This window comes from Babylonia areolata, chromosome 31 (genome assembly GCF_041734735.1).
Source record: "Babylonia areolata isolate BAREFJ2019XMU chromosome 31, ASM4173473v1, whole genome shotgun sequence".
Taxonomy (NCBI): domain Eukaryota; kingdom Metazoa; phylum Mollusca; class Gastropoda; order Neogastropoda; family Buccinidae; genus Babylonia; species Babylonia areolata.
This window is the reverse complement of record NC_134906.1, coordinates 3,253,848-3,265,887: the sequence shown is the minus strand read 5'-3', so window position 1 is coordinate 3,265,887 and position 12,040 is coordinate 3,253,848.

Here is a 12,040-nt window from a genome sequence, read left to right as displayed (position 1 = left end):
TCTCTCTCTCTTTCAGTAGTAGTAGTAGTAGTAGTAACCAACATTATTATTGTTGTGTCGTTATTCTTGTCATCGAGACAGATTGGACGACAAGGCAAGGCCTAAGATTTTGATCCTTGACTGACAAAGGATTTTTAATACACACACACACACACATATAAATATATGCACTCAAACAACCATACTGTGTTTAGAAAATCGATTTATTAACTCTGTACATGACAACCACACTTACACCACCATCAAGACAACCCTACACACACACACACACACACACACACACACACACACATTCAGGATTATTATGACTACCGAGTTAAACTGATCTCTCAGTCAAAGAAGGCTACTCAGTTGTTATGTCACACGCACCCATATACATCCACATCCATGCACAGTATGACAAAAGACAGCAGTCGTCATCATGCAAGAGAACATATTATAAGCCAACGTTACTCAGCAGAAATCATCATAATCGTCATAAAAGTCGATGTCGTCATGTAGGTGGTTTTTTCTTTCCACTTTCAGAGATGGTTTCCCGTTCTTCTTCTTCGTCGTCGTCTTTGTTTTCTTTTCCATCCCCTGCAAAATCAGTGCAACGCAAAAGGACAACTATCAATACCATAGTAAAGATAAGTAATACAAGCACAACACAAAGCACTATATTTCTCAATAAAATCAACAGATCAAGAAGCAGCATCAGTCAATCTTTTCAAAAGCCACATCTACTCCAAAATTACATATACATGTATTATACATACTCAGGACCAGCACCACAAACGGTTGATGGTAATGTGTGCTGTGGCACATGTAAAACAAATTGCACAACATCTTATGTGAAAATCTGCTGACCGTTTTCAAAAATGACTGCAACAGTGAACTACAAGATAATGAACATAATTATCAAATACTTACCCGAATACATGGTTAGAGCTAGTCTGTGTGACAGTGAAACTGAAAGATTCCGAACATTAAAAGCATGCAAAAAGCATGCAAGGTTTACATCCCAGCCCCCTCCCAATCCACCCCCCCCTCCCCCCACCCTCCCCACACACACACATACGCACACACAATGAGAGAGATAGAGAAAGATACACACACACACACACACACAGATTTTAAATAAATCCGAAGAAAGTGGGTGAGTGAATTTGCCTTCCCATGAGTAACTTCCCACAGTTAGTAACTAACTCACCTTGTTCACGGTGAATTTGCCTCCCCATAAGTGACTTCCCAGCGTCAGTAACTAACTCACCTTGTGTTTCACATCGTTTCCTTTGTTTTCTGCCGGAGCCTCTTTGTCCACCGTGTTTACTGTCGACGGTTTCACGTGTTTTGGACAAGGGTGTCTTCCATCTTGCTCTGCTGTTCTTTCTGCCCCAGGTCTCTGATCTTCTTGTGACTGTTGGCCCTCCTCTTCTTCCCAATCCTCCCAGTTGTCCTAGGAACGAGAGAGAGAAAGTAAACCATGCTTCAGTTATCGAGTCGTTCTGAAAAGATTGTACACATGTCTACGGTTCCCTACCCGGGCTGTAAACCTAACAGGTCCATGTGTGTAACTTAATTCAGACATTGTGCCAGATATCGTTGGAAACAGAAATGAAATGATATGACAATTATATGTTATGTGACAACACGGATGGCAGTTCAGAAACATGTGTGATTTTGAAAAAATCCGCGAGTTGATCAATGCTTGCACATTTATCAATTATTCTACTCTTCCAAAGCTCAACTATTGTTTCATCCATACATTTTTGTAACAATTATTATATTATCTTAGCTGAGAAATAATCGCAGATGGGTTTTCCGTATGGGACACAAAACTTTTTTTTTCAAGATTGAGAAAGTGATCCAAAAAATATGGGGGAAAATGTGAATTATATTTTTCACGTTAGACATTTGATTCGAAGAACGCATATTGTTTAGTTTTTTTTTCTTTAATTCTTTTTATACATTAAAATGCATGTGTATCAAATCGGATAAATCATTTGATATACATCATGGAATTTTAATTTCACTGGCTAGCATTAAGACATGTGAAAAGATTGTACACATGTCCACAGGTTCCTTCCCGGGTTGTATACCTAACAGGGTTGTATACCTAACACGTCCACGTGTGTAACTTTATTCAGACATTCATTGTGCCAAATATCAAGGGAAACAGAAATAAAATGATATAACAATGATAGGATATATGACAACACGGATGACAGTTCAGAAAAATATCTGATTTCGAAAAAAAAAAAAAAAAAAAAATCAGTGAGTCGATCAATGCTTACACATTTATTATAATTATGTTACTCTTTCAAAAATCATTAACTAGTGTTTCATCCATACATTTTTCTAACAATTATTATATTAGCTTCCTTCCCGGATAGGTTCCTCTTAAATTATTTCAAAGCATTTGTGAAGCATTTTCGCAATATTCGAAATCTCTGCAGATTCAAAAGCTCAGGCAAAAGTGTTCCACACTATGAGCATCAAATTCTTTCATGATACCAATCCAAATTACATCAGTTTTGAAGACCTAAGAAAAACAACTACTGATATTAAGCAACATCAGCTTCGCACAAAATCTGCCAACTGCAAATAAAGAAGAACATTTTTTTCTGAAACAATAGCAGCTTCTTAAACTAGATCAACAACTTCATGTACACCAAAATCTGCTTGGCAAAGGAATAGAATTTACGAAATAAAGGAACTCACCTTCACGGATTCATTGTCCTCGTCTTCCCCCTTCCACTTGTTAACAGGAGCGAATGTGAACTCTAACTCCTCAGCTTTCCAAAAGTTTTCAGCCATTTTCAACAAAGTTGTTGCACAGATTCTGCTGCTGACTTTGTGGATGAGAATGTCTTTGCTGTCCGAACTGTGAACCATGCAATGAAGTGTGCAAGGCAGTTTGTGTTCCGTCCTTTTATAGCTCAGACAGCCTCGTTCTGACTGCAGCAGCACAAAGACAGTCACGTGACGTGGCCTGTGTTTCTGGTGTTGTAAGTCAGGAGGAGACAATACACCAGATTCGCTTCACTGACCACTGTTTGTACTGGTCAGTTGTGGTGACTCCGCCTTTTTCCTTCAACATATGGTCGGTCAGCTTGTGATTGACAGCTGATCTGACTTGACCAGTCGTTCGCTTTGGTTTCCCCCACGAACGTATAATTTTTGGTTTGTGGGATTCCATCTCTTTTTTTTTTTTTTTTTTTTTTTCATCTCTCTCTCTCTCTCTCTCTCTCTCTCTCTCTCTCTCTTCTCTCTGCCAGCCTGTTTGTTTGTCTATTTGTTTGTCTTTGTCTGTCTCTATCCATCTCTTAATGTAAGCATCTTCTTTCCTTCTTCTTGTCTTTGATATGATATGTTTTCCATGATATCTCTCTTGCTTTTTCACTTTCCTCTTTTTTTTCTGTTTTATTATCTTTTTTGTTGTCGTTTGTTGTTTGTTTTCCAGGCTGGATGAAAAAAACAAACAACAAAAACATGTATGCTTAATCTATTACCCTCAGAAAAAAAAAATTCAATCAATAATTCATTCAATCATTCATGGAATTAAACACGGACAAGTGAGATGAGGTAATTCAAAATCTTACACACACAAGTCACATGGCTCTAACACAACCACACACAGGGCCACGTAACAAGATGGCGGTATGTTCACACGTGTTGTAACACACTGCCTTTTTTCTATGAACTGTTCAATTATTACGGATTCAAATAAAAGTTCTTTGTGTTTAAGGTAGGAAAACGTGAATCCGACGACTGACAGCATTCATCAAAGTTATGAGCTAGAGACTTACAGAGCAAGAATTGAGTGGGTTTTTGTGTGTGTGGGTTTTTTTGTTTTGTTTTTTGGGGTTTTGTTTTTGGTGCGGTATCAATAAATATTAGTATCAATTACTCAATAACTAATATTGATACCACACCAGAAAAACAACAACAACAACAACAAAAACACTCAATACATACTGCCATCTTGTCACGTGGCCCTGTGTGTGGTTGTGTGAGAGCTATGTGAGTTGTGTATGTAAGATTGTGAATTACCGCATCTCACTTGTCCATGACCAGTTACTGTGTTCGGACAAATTCACATACGCTACACCACATCTGTCAAGCAGATCCCTGACCATCACTGTAACTCTACGCACTTCGTCAGGCCTCGAGAAAAGAAATCATTGAATTAATAGATGAATAAACAAATGAAGAATTTTTTTTTTCAAAAACATGAAGAAATGAATGCATAAATTAGATCATCTTTTCTTAAAAAAGGTAATGATAATAGACAAATGAACAAGAATAAATAAAAAGACAATAATGATAATAGATAAACAAATAAGCAACTAAGTGTAAAACACACACACACACACACACACACACACACACACACACACACACACTGACTCACACACATTCACACACAACACACAAACAGACACACACACACTCTCTCTCTCTCTATCTATCACACACACACACACACACACACACACACACACACACACACACACACACACACACACACACACACACACACAGACTTCCTGGGAAAAAAATGGTTTCCAGTCTCGACATGCATTGAATTTATCTCCACACACACAGACGCACACACACACACACACACACACACACTTTCTCACATGGAATTGCTGTTGATTACAATCAGCAGTGTATTAATTTTACTGAGTGAACAAGAGCAGTGGTCAGTTACTACAGCTTATCGTTATCAGCTATTACGGCTTATCGTTATCAGCTATTACGGCTTATCGTTTTCAGCTATTACGGCTTATCGTTTTCAGCTATTACGGCTTATCGTTATCAGCTATTACGGCTTATCGTTATCAGCTATTACGGCTTATCGTTATCAGAGCTGATAAGCTGATGGTCTGGTGATCCATTGGACTGGTCAGATGTTCCAATACCACATGTGTGTATGTGCAAATGTGTCTGTGAGTGTGTGTGTGTGTGTGTGTGTGTGTGTGTGTGTGTGTGTGTGTGTGTGTGTGTGTGTGTGAGTGAGTGGGTGGGTAGGTGTGGGTGTGTGTATGTGTGTGTGTGTGAGTGTGTGTGTGAGTGTGTGTGTGTTGTGTTGTGTGTGAGTGTTGTGTTGTGATATGTTTGTTTGTTGTTTGTTTGTGTGCGTGTGTGTGTGTGTGTGTGTGTGTGTGTGTGTGTGTGTGTGTGTGTGTGACCATCAGCTTATCAGCTTGGTCTGCAAACAATAAGCCGTAATAGCTGAAAACGATAAGCCGAACTGACCTCTGGTGTTGTTCAGTGAGTAAATACGCTGCTGATTGTAAATGACAGCAAAATCCTTGTGATAAATCGTCTGTGTGTGTGTGTGTGTGTGTGTGTGTGTGTGTGTGTGTGACCATCAGCTTATCAGCTTGGTCTGCAAGCAATAAGCCATAACAGCTGAGAATGATAAGCCGAACTGACCTCTGGTGTTGTTCAGTGAGTAAATACGCTGCTGATTGTAAATGACAGCAAATCCTTGTGATAAAGTGTGTGTGTGTGTGTGTGTGTGTGTGTATGTGTGTGTGTGTGTGTGTGTGTGCACGTGTTGTGTTCTCTCTCTCTTTCTGTCTCTCTCTTACTATCTGTGTGTGTGTGTGTGTGTGTGTGTGTGTGTGTGTTGTGTTCTCTGTCTCTGTCTCTATCTCTCTCTTTCTCTTACTATCTCTGTGTGTGTGTGTGTGTGTGTGTGTGTGTGTGTGTGACCATCAGCTTATCAGCTTGGTCTGCAAGCAATAAGCCGTAATAGCTGAAAATGATAAGCCAAACTGACCGCTGGTGTTGTTCAGCGAGTAAATACGCTGCTGATTGTAAATGACAGCAAATCCTTGTGATAAAGTGTGTGTGTGTGTGTGAGTGTGTGTGAGTGTGTGTGTGCGTGTGTGCATGTGTGTGTGTGTGTGTGTGTGTGTGTGTGTGTGTGCATGTGTGTGTGTGTGTGTGTGTGTGTGTGTGTGTGTCGTAGAGGGTGTGGGGGGTACTAGATGAGTGTGAAGTGCTCTATGTTCGTTGCGAAATGGGGAGGACACAAAAATGCAAACACCGTGACGTTGTTCAGCTGGTAGATATATGATAGTCAGTCGTGTCCAACTATGACCATCAGAACAGCAGAGGAAGCAACTGCTGTTCTGACAATTTGGGCTAGAATTTGATTATAGTGGAGAGTGTCTTGCCCAAGTTACATCCCCACTCTCTCGACCAAGACAGTTTTAGGACAGTCGGTGTTGGGATGGAGAATTTTTTTCTGAGAGTAATAGATTAAGTATACATGTTTTTGTGTGTGTTTTTTGTTGTTTTTTTTCATCCAGCCTGGAAAACAAACAACAAACGACAACAAAAAAGATAATAAAACAGAAAAAAGAGAGAAAAGTGAAAAAGTAAGAGAGATATCATGGAAAACATATTATATCAAAGACAAGAAAAAGGAAAGGAGATACATTAAGAGATGGACAGAGACAGACAAAGACAAACAAATAGACAGACAAACAAAGAGACTGGCAGAGAGAACACACACACACACACACACACACACACGGAGTAAGAGGGAGAGGTGAAAAAAAAAAGAGATGGAAACCCCCAAACCAAAAATTATACGTTCGTGGGGGAAACCAAAGCGAACGACTGGTCCACTCGGATCAGCTATCAATCACAAGCTGACCGACCATATGTTGAAGGAAGAAGGTGGAGTCACCACAACTGACCAGTACAAACAGTGGTCAGTGAAGCGAATCTGGTGTATTGTCTCCTCCTGACTTACATCACCAGAAACACAGGCCACGTCACGTGACTGTCTTTGTGCTGCTGCAGTCAGAACGAGGCTGTCGGAGCTATAAAAGGACAGAACACAAACTGCCTTGCACACTTCATTGCAGGGTTCACAGTTCGGACAGCGAAGACATTCTCATCCACAAGGTCAGCAGCAGAATCTGTGCAACAACTTTGTTGAAAATGGCTGAAAACTTTTGGAAAGTTGAAAGGTTAGAGTTCACATTCACTCCTGCTGTTAACAAGTGGAAGGGGGAAGACGAGGACAACGAATCCGTGAAGGTGAGTTCCTTTGTTTCGTAAATTCTATTCCTTTGCCAAGCAGATTTTGGTGTACATGAAGTTGTTGATCTAGTTTAAGAAGCTGCTATTGTTTCAGAAAAAAAATGTTCTTCTTTATTTGCAGTTGGCAGATTTTGTGTGAAGCTGATGTTGATTAATATCAGTAGTTGTTTTTCTTAGGTCTTCAAAACTGATGTAATTTGGATTGGTATCATGAAAGAATTTGATGCTCATAGTGTGGAACACTTTTGCCTGAGCTTTTGAATCTGCTGAAATTTCGAATATTGAAAAAATGCTTCACAAATGCTTTGAAATAATTTAAGAGAAACCTATCCAGGAAAAAAGTTAAGATAATATAATAATTGTTAGAAAAATGTATGGATGAAACAATATTTAATGATTTTTGAAAGAGTAGCATAATTATAATAAATGTGTAAGCATTGATCGACTCACTGATTTTTTTTTTGATTTTTTTTTTTTAATTTTTTTTCGAAATCAGATATTTTTCTGAACTGTCATCCGTGTTGTCGTATTTCATATCATTGTTATATCAGTTCATTTCTGTTTCCCTCGATATTTGGCACAATGAATGTCTGAATAAAGTTACACACATGGACGTGTTAGGTATACAACCCGGGGAGGAACCTGTGGACATGTGTACAATCTGTTCACATGTCTTGATGCTAGCCAATGAAATTAAAATTCCATGATGTGTGTTAGATGATTTATCCAATTTAATGTACATGCATCTCAATATAAAAGAAATGAAAAGAAAAATGCGTTGTTTGAATCAAATGTCTAATGCGAAAAATATAATTCACATTTTTCTCCATATTTTTTGGATCACTTTCTCTATCTTGAAAAAGAAAAAAATGTTTTGTGTCCCATACGGAAAACCCATCTGTGATTATTTCTCAGCTAAGATAATGTAATAATTGTTACAAAAATGTATGGATGAAACACTAGTTGAGTTTTGGTAAGAGTAGCATAATTGATAAATGTGCAAGCATTGATCAACTCGCGGATTTTTTTTTTTTTTAAATCAGACATGTTTCTGAACTACCATCCGTGCTGTCACATAACGTATAATTGTCATATCATTTCATTTCTGTTTCCATCGATATCTGGCACAATGTCTGAATTAAGTTACACACGTGGACCTGTTAGATTAACAGCCCGGATAGGGAACTGTAGACATGTGTACAATCTTTTCACAATGACTCGATAACTGAAGCATGGTTTACTTTCTCTCTCTCGTTCCTAGGACAACTGGGAGGATTGGGAAGAAGAGGAGGGCCCACAGTCACAAGAAGATCAGAGACCTGGGGCAGAAAGAACAGCAGAGCAAGATGGAAGACACCCTTGTCCAAAACACGTGAAACCGTCGACAGTGAACATGGCAGACAAAGAGGTTCCGGCAGAAAACAAAGGAAACGATGTGAAACACAAGGTGAGTTATTTACTAACGCTGGGAAGTCACTTAAGGGGAGGCAAATTCACTGTGAACAAGGTGAGTTAGTTACTAACTGTGGGAAGTTACTCATGGGAAGGCAAATTCACTCACCCACTTTCTTCGGATTTATTTAAAATCTCTCTATCTGTGTGTGTGTGTGTGTGTGTGTGTGTGTGTGTGTGTGTGTGTGTGTGTGTTTCTCTATCTCTCTCATTGTGTGTGCGTATGTGTGTGTGTGGGGGGGGGTGGATTGGGAGGGGGCTGGGATGTAAACCTTGCATGCTTTTTGTATGCTTTTAATGTTCGGAATCTTTCAGTTTTACTGTCACACAGACTATAGCTCTAACCATGTATTCGGGTAAGTATTTGATAATTATGTTCATTATCTTGTAGTTCACTGTTGCAGTCATTTTTAAAAATGGTCAGCAGATTTTCACGTAAGATGTTGTGCAGTTTGTTTTACATGTGCCACAGCAAACATTACCATCAACTGTTTGTGGTGCTGGTCTTGAGTATGTATAGTACATGTAATTTTGGAGTAGATACGGCTTTTGAAAAGATTGACTGATGCTGCTTCTTGATCTGTTGATTTTATTGAGAAATATAGTGCTTTGTGTTGTGCTTGTATTATCATTACTATGATATTGATAGTTGTCCTTTTGCGTTGCACTGATTTTGCAGGGGATGGAAAAGAAAACAAAGACGGCGACGAAGAAGAAGAACGGGAAACCATCTCTGAAAGTGGAAAGAAAAAACCACATACATGACAACATCGACTTTTATGACGATTATGATGATTTCTGCTGAGTGACCTTGGCTTATAATATGTTCTCTTGCATGATGATGACTGCTGTCTTTTGTCATACTGTGCATGGATGTGGATGTATATGGGTGCGTGTGACATAACAACTGAGTAGCCTTCTTTGACTGAGAGATCGGTTTAACTCAGTAGTCATAATAATCCAGTTGTTGCTGAATGTGTGTGTGTGTGTGTGTGTGTGTAGGGTTGTTTTGATGGCGGTGTAAGTGTGGTTGTCATGTACACAGTTAATAAATCGATTTTTGAAACACACTCTGGTTGTTTGAGTGCACATATGTATTTTATTAAAAATCATTTGTCAGTCAAGGATCAAAATCTTAGGCCTTGCCTTGTCGTCCAATCTGTCTCTGTGACAAGAATAACGACACAACAATAATAATGTTGGTTACTACTACTACTACTACTGCAAGAGATAGAGAGAGCGAGCAAGAGAGGGAATGGGGGAGACACCATTATCAACCACTCACAAAGGCTTAACTTTCGATTACTATCAAGTTACTCTCTGATTTAACATTCCTGTGTTGAGTAACTATTCATCATCGTTATCAGTTGTATTTGCTGACCAGTGTACGATGTCATCCCTTAGTGCTATCAACCAACCTACACACGTGTTGGTAGCGACAACTGACCACCCCTGCCCCCCCTACACGGCAGTGAATGCTGAAGTTGACTGACTGGGTGATACTCTTGGATGAAAGTCAGTAATGAATGAGATTTTCCTTCACTGTTTCGCTGGACTGAATAGTTAAGGAAGGGGTGGGGGGGTGGAATAGTGTGTAGGGGGTCGGGGGGGGGGGGGGGGTATGAAAGGTTAAAGGGTGGCTGGGGAGGTGGGAGAGGCAGAGGGGTGATTATTTCCATTGACAAACGCATCACCGCTCTTCCCCGTTTCTCTCCATTATCGCCCCCTTCCTCCCCAACCCCAACGTAAAATCACCACAAAGAAATGCATGTATAAACGGGCTATATTCAGGTGTTTTTTGTGGGGGGTTTTCTACACACAAACACCACACATATGGCATAACACTACACATCACACTACACCACGCAAAACTCCACATGCCACAGAATATATATCTAACATTGTGTGTGTGTGTGTGTGTGAAATTTTCATCACGTGCCGAAGACAGAGCCTGCTATATGGATGACTACAACTGACCCCACTAACTCCAAGGCTGTGAATGCTGAAGTCCATTGATACGACAGGGAAAGTTTCCCAAGGTGGACAGTCAGTTACTGAATAAGACTTTCACCGTCTCTGATTTTGATGTGTAAGGAACGGGGGAAGGAGAGATTTGGCATGGGTGGAACATGGTGGTGTGTGTGTGTGTGTGTGGGGAGGAGGGAGGGGGTACATTAACAAAGTAATGAAATATTTCCAGTGGGTACACATGTGCAACACCTGTCAGCCCCATTGTCACCCTTCACATCCAAAATCCTTCAGGTATGTAGACAGTGAGCTCTCTCAGGTGACCGACACAGCATGGCCTCAGTTGTGGGAAAGTTTGATTGTTCAGCGCTCAATGGGTGCAATAGCCGAATGATTAAAGCATTGGACTTTCAATCTGAGGGTCCCAGGTTTGAATCACGGTGACGGCACCTGGTGGGTAAAGGGTGGAGATTTTTTATGATCTCCCAGGTCAACATATGCGCAGACCTGCTAGTGCCTGAATCCCCTTCGTGTGTATACGTAAGCAGAAGATCAAATACGCACGTTAAAGATCCTGTAAACCATGTCAGCATTCAGTGGGTTATGAAAACAAGAACATACCTAGCATGCACACCTCCGAAATCAGAGTATGGCTGCCCACATAGTGGGTTAAAAACGGTCAAACACATCAAAGCCCAGTCGCGTATATACGAGTGAACGTGGGAGTTGCAGCCCACGAAGAAGTTCAGCGTTCAACGCCAACGAACTGTAACGGTAACTTTACCATATTTCATATAAACCGTCCAGTATTGCACTTACTTCGCCGAGTTTCGGTTGAAGATTATCCCACCTGAAGTGCTTGCGTATATCCGTCTCCTACACGAATGCCACGTGTGTGGCAGGGTCTTACTTTGATCCAGTTTGAAATGTGAATTTATTTCCTTTGATTTTTATGTTGCGATTGTCCAGGACTACTCAACAAAACGGGAGTTAATCACATTCACTTTTACTTGATATTTTCCACAGTAGGTGCCCTTCTCTTGGGGTGAATCAGTTTTCACATGTGCAGGACAGAGGGACAATAGAATATCAACTCAGCTCAAGCCGACCAAGCTTGTTCCTGAAATTAACTTCACTTGTGCAACTGGTGCTGGACAAGTCAGGAGCATCCTTGGTTTGCTGCCGTTCTGGTACCCCGTGTGTCCTTTCAGCTCACTGTTGAGAGGCGTTAACCCTTTCACCGCCAGTCAATTTAGAGTATAAAATTCCCTTGTAATGTAAACACAGAAAAGACAGTGGCTAAGAATATCTGGGGATTTCCCCTGTGGTGTATAGAAAATATGTCCTATCCTACCACCGAACATTAAGAGCAATAGGTTCATGGATAACAGAGCAATTAATGCGTAATTGATCTTCTGCTTGCGTACACACACAAAGGGGGTTCAGGCACTAGCAGGTCACATCAGCATATACGCTGACCTGGGAGATCAGAAAAATCTCCACGCTTTACCCACCAGGTGCCGTTACCGAGATTTGAACCCAGGAGCCTCAGATTGCCGGGCAAGAT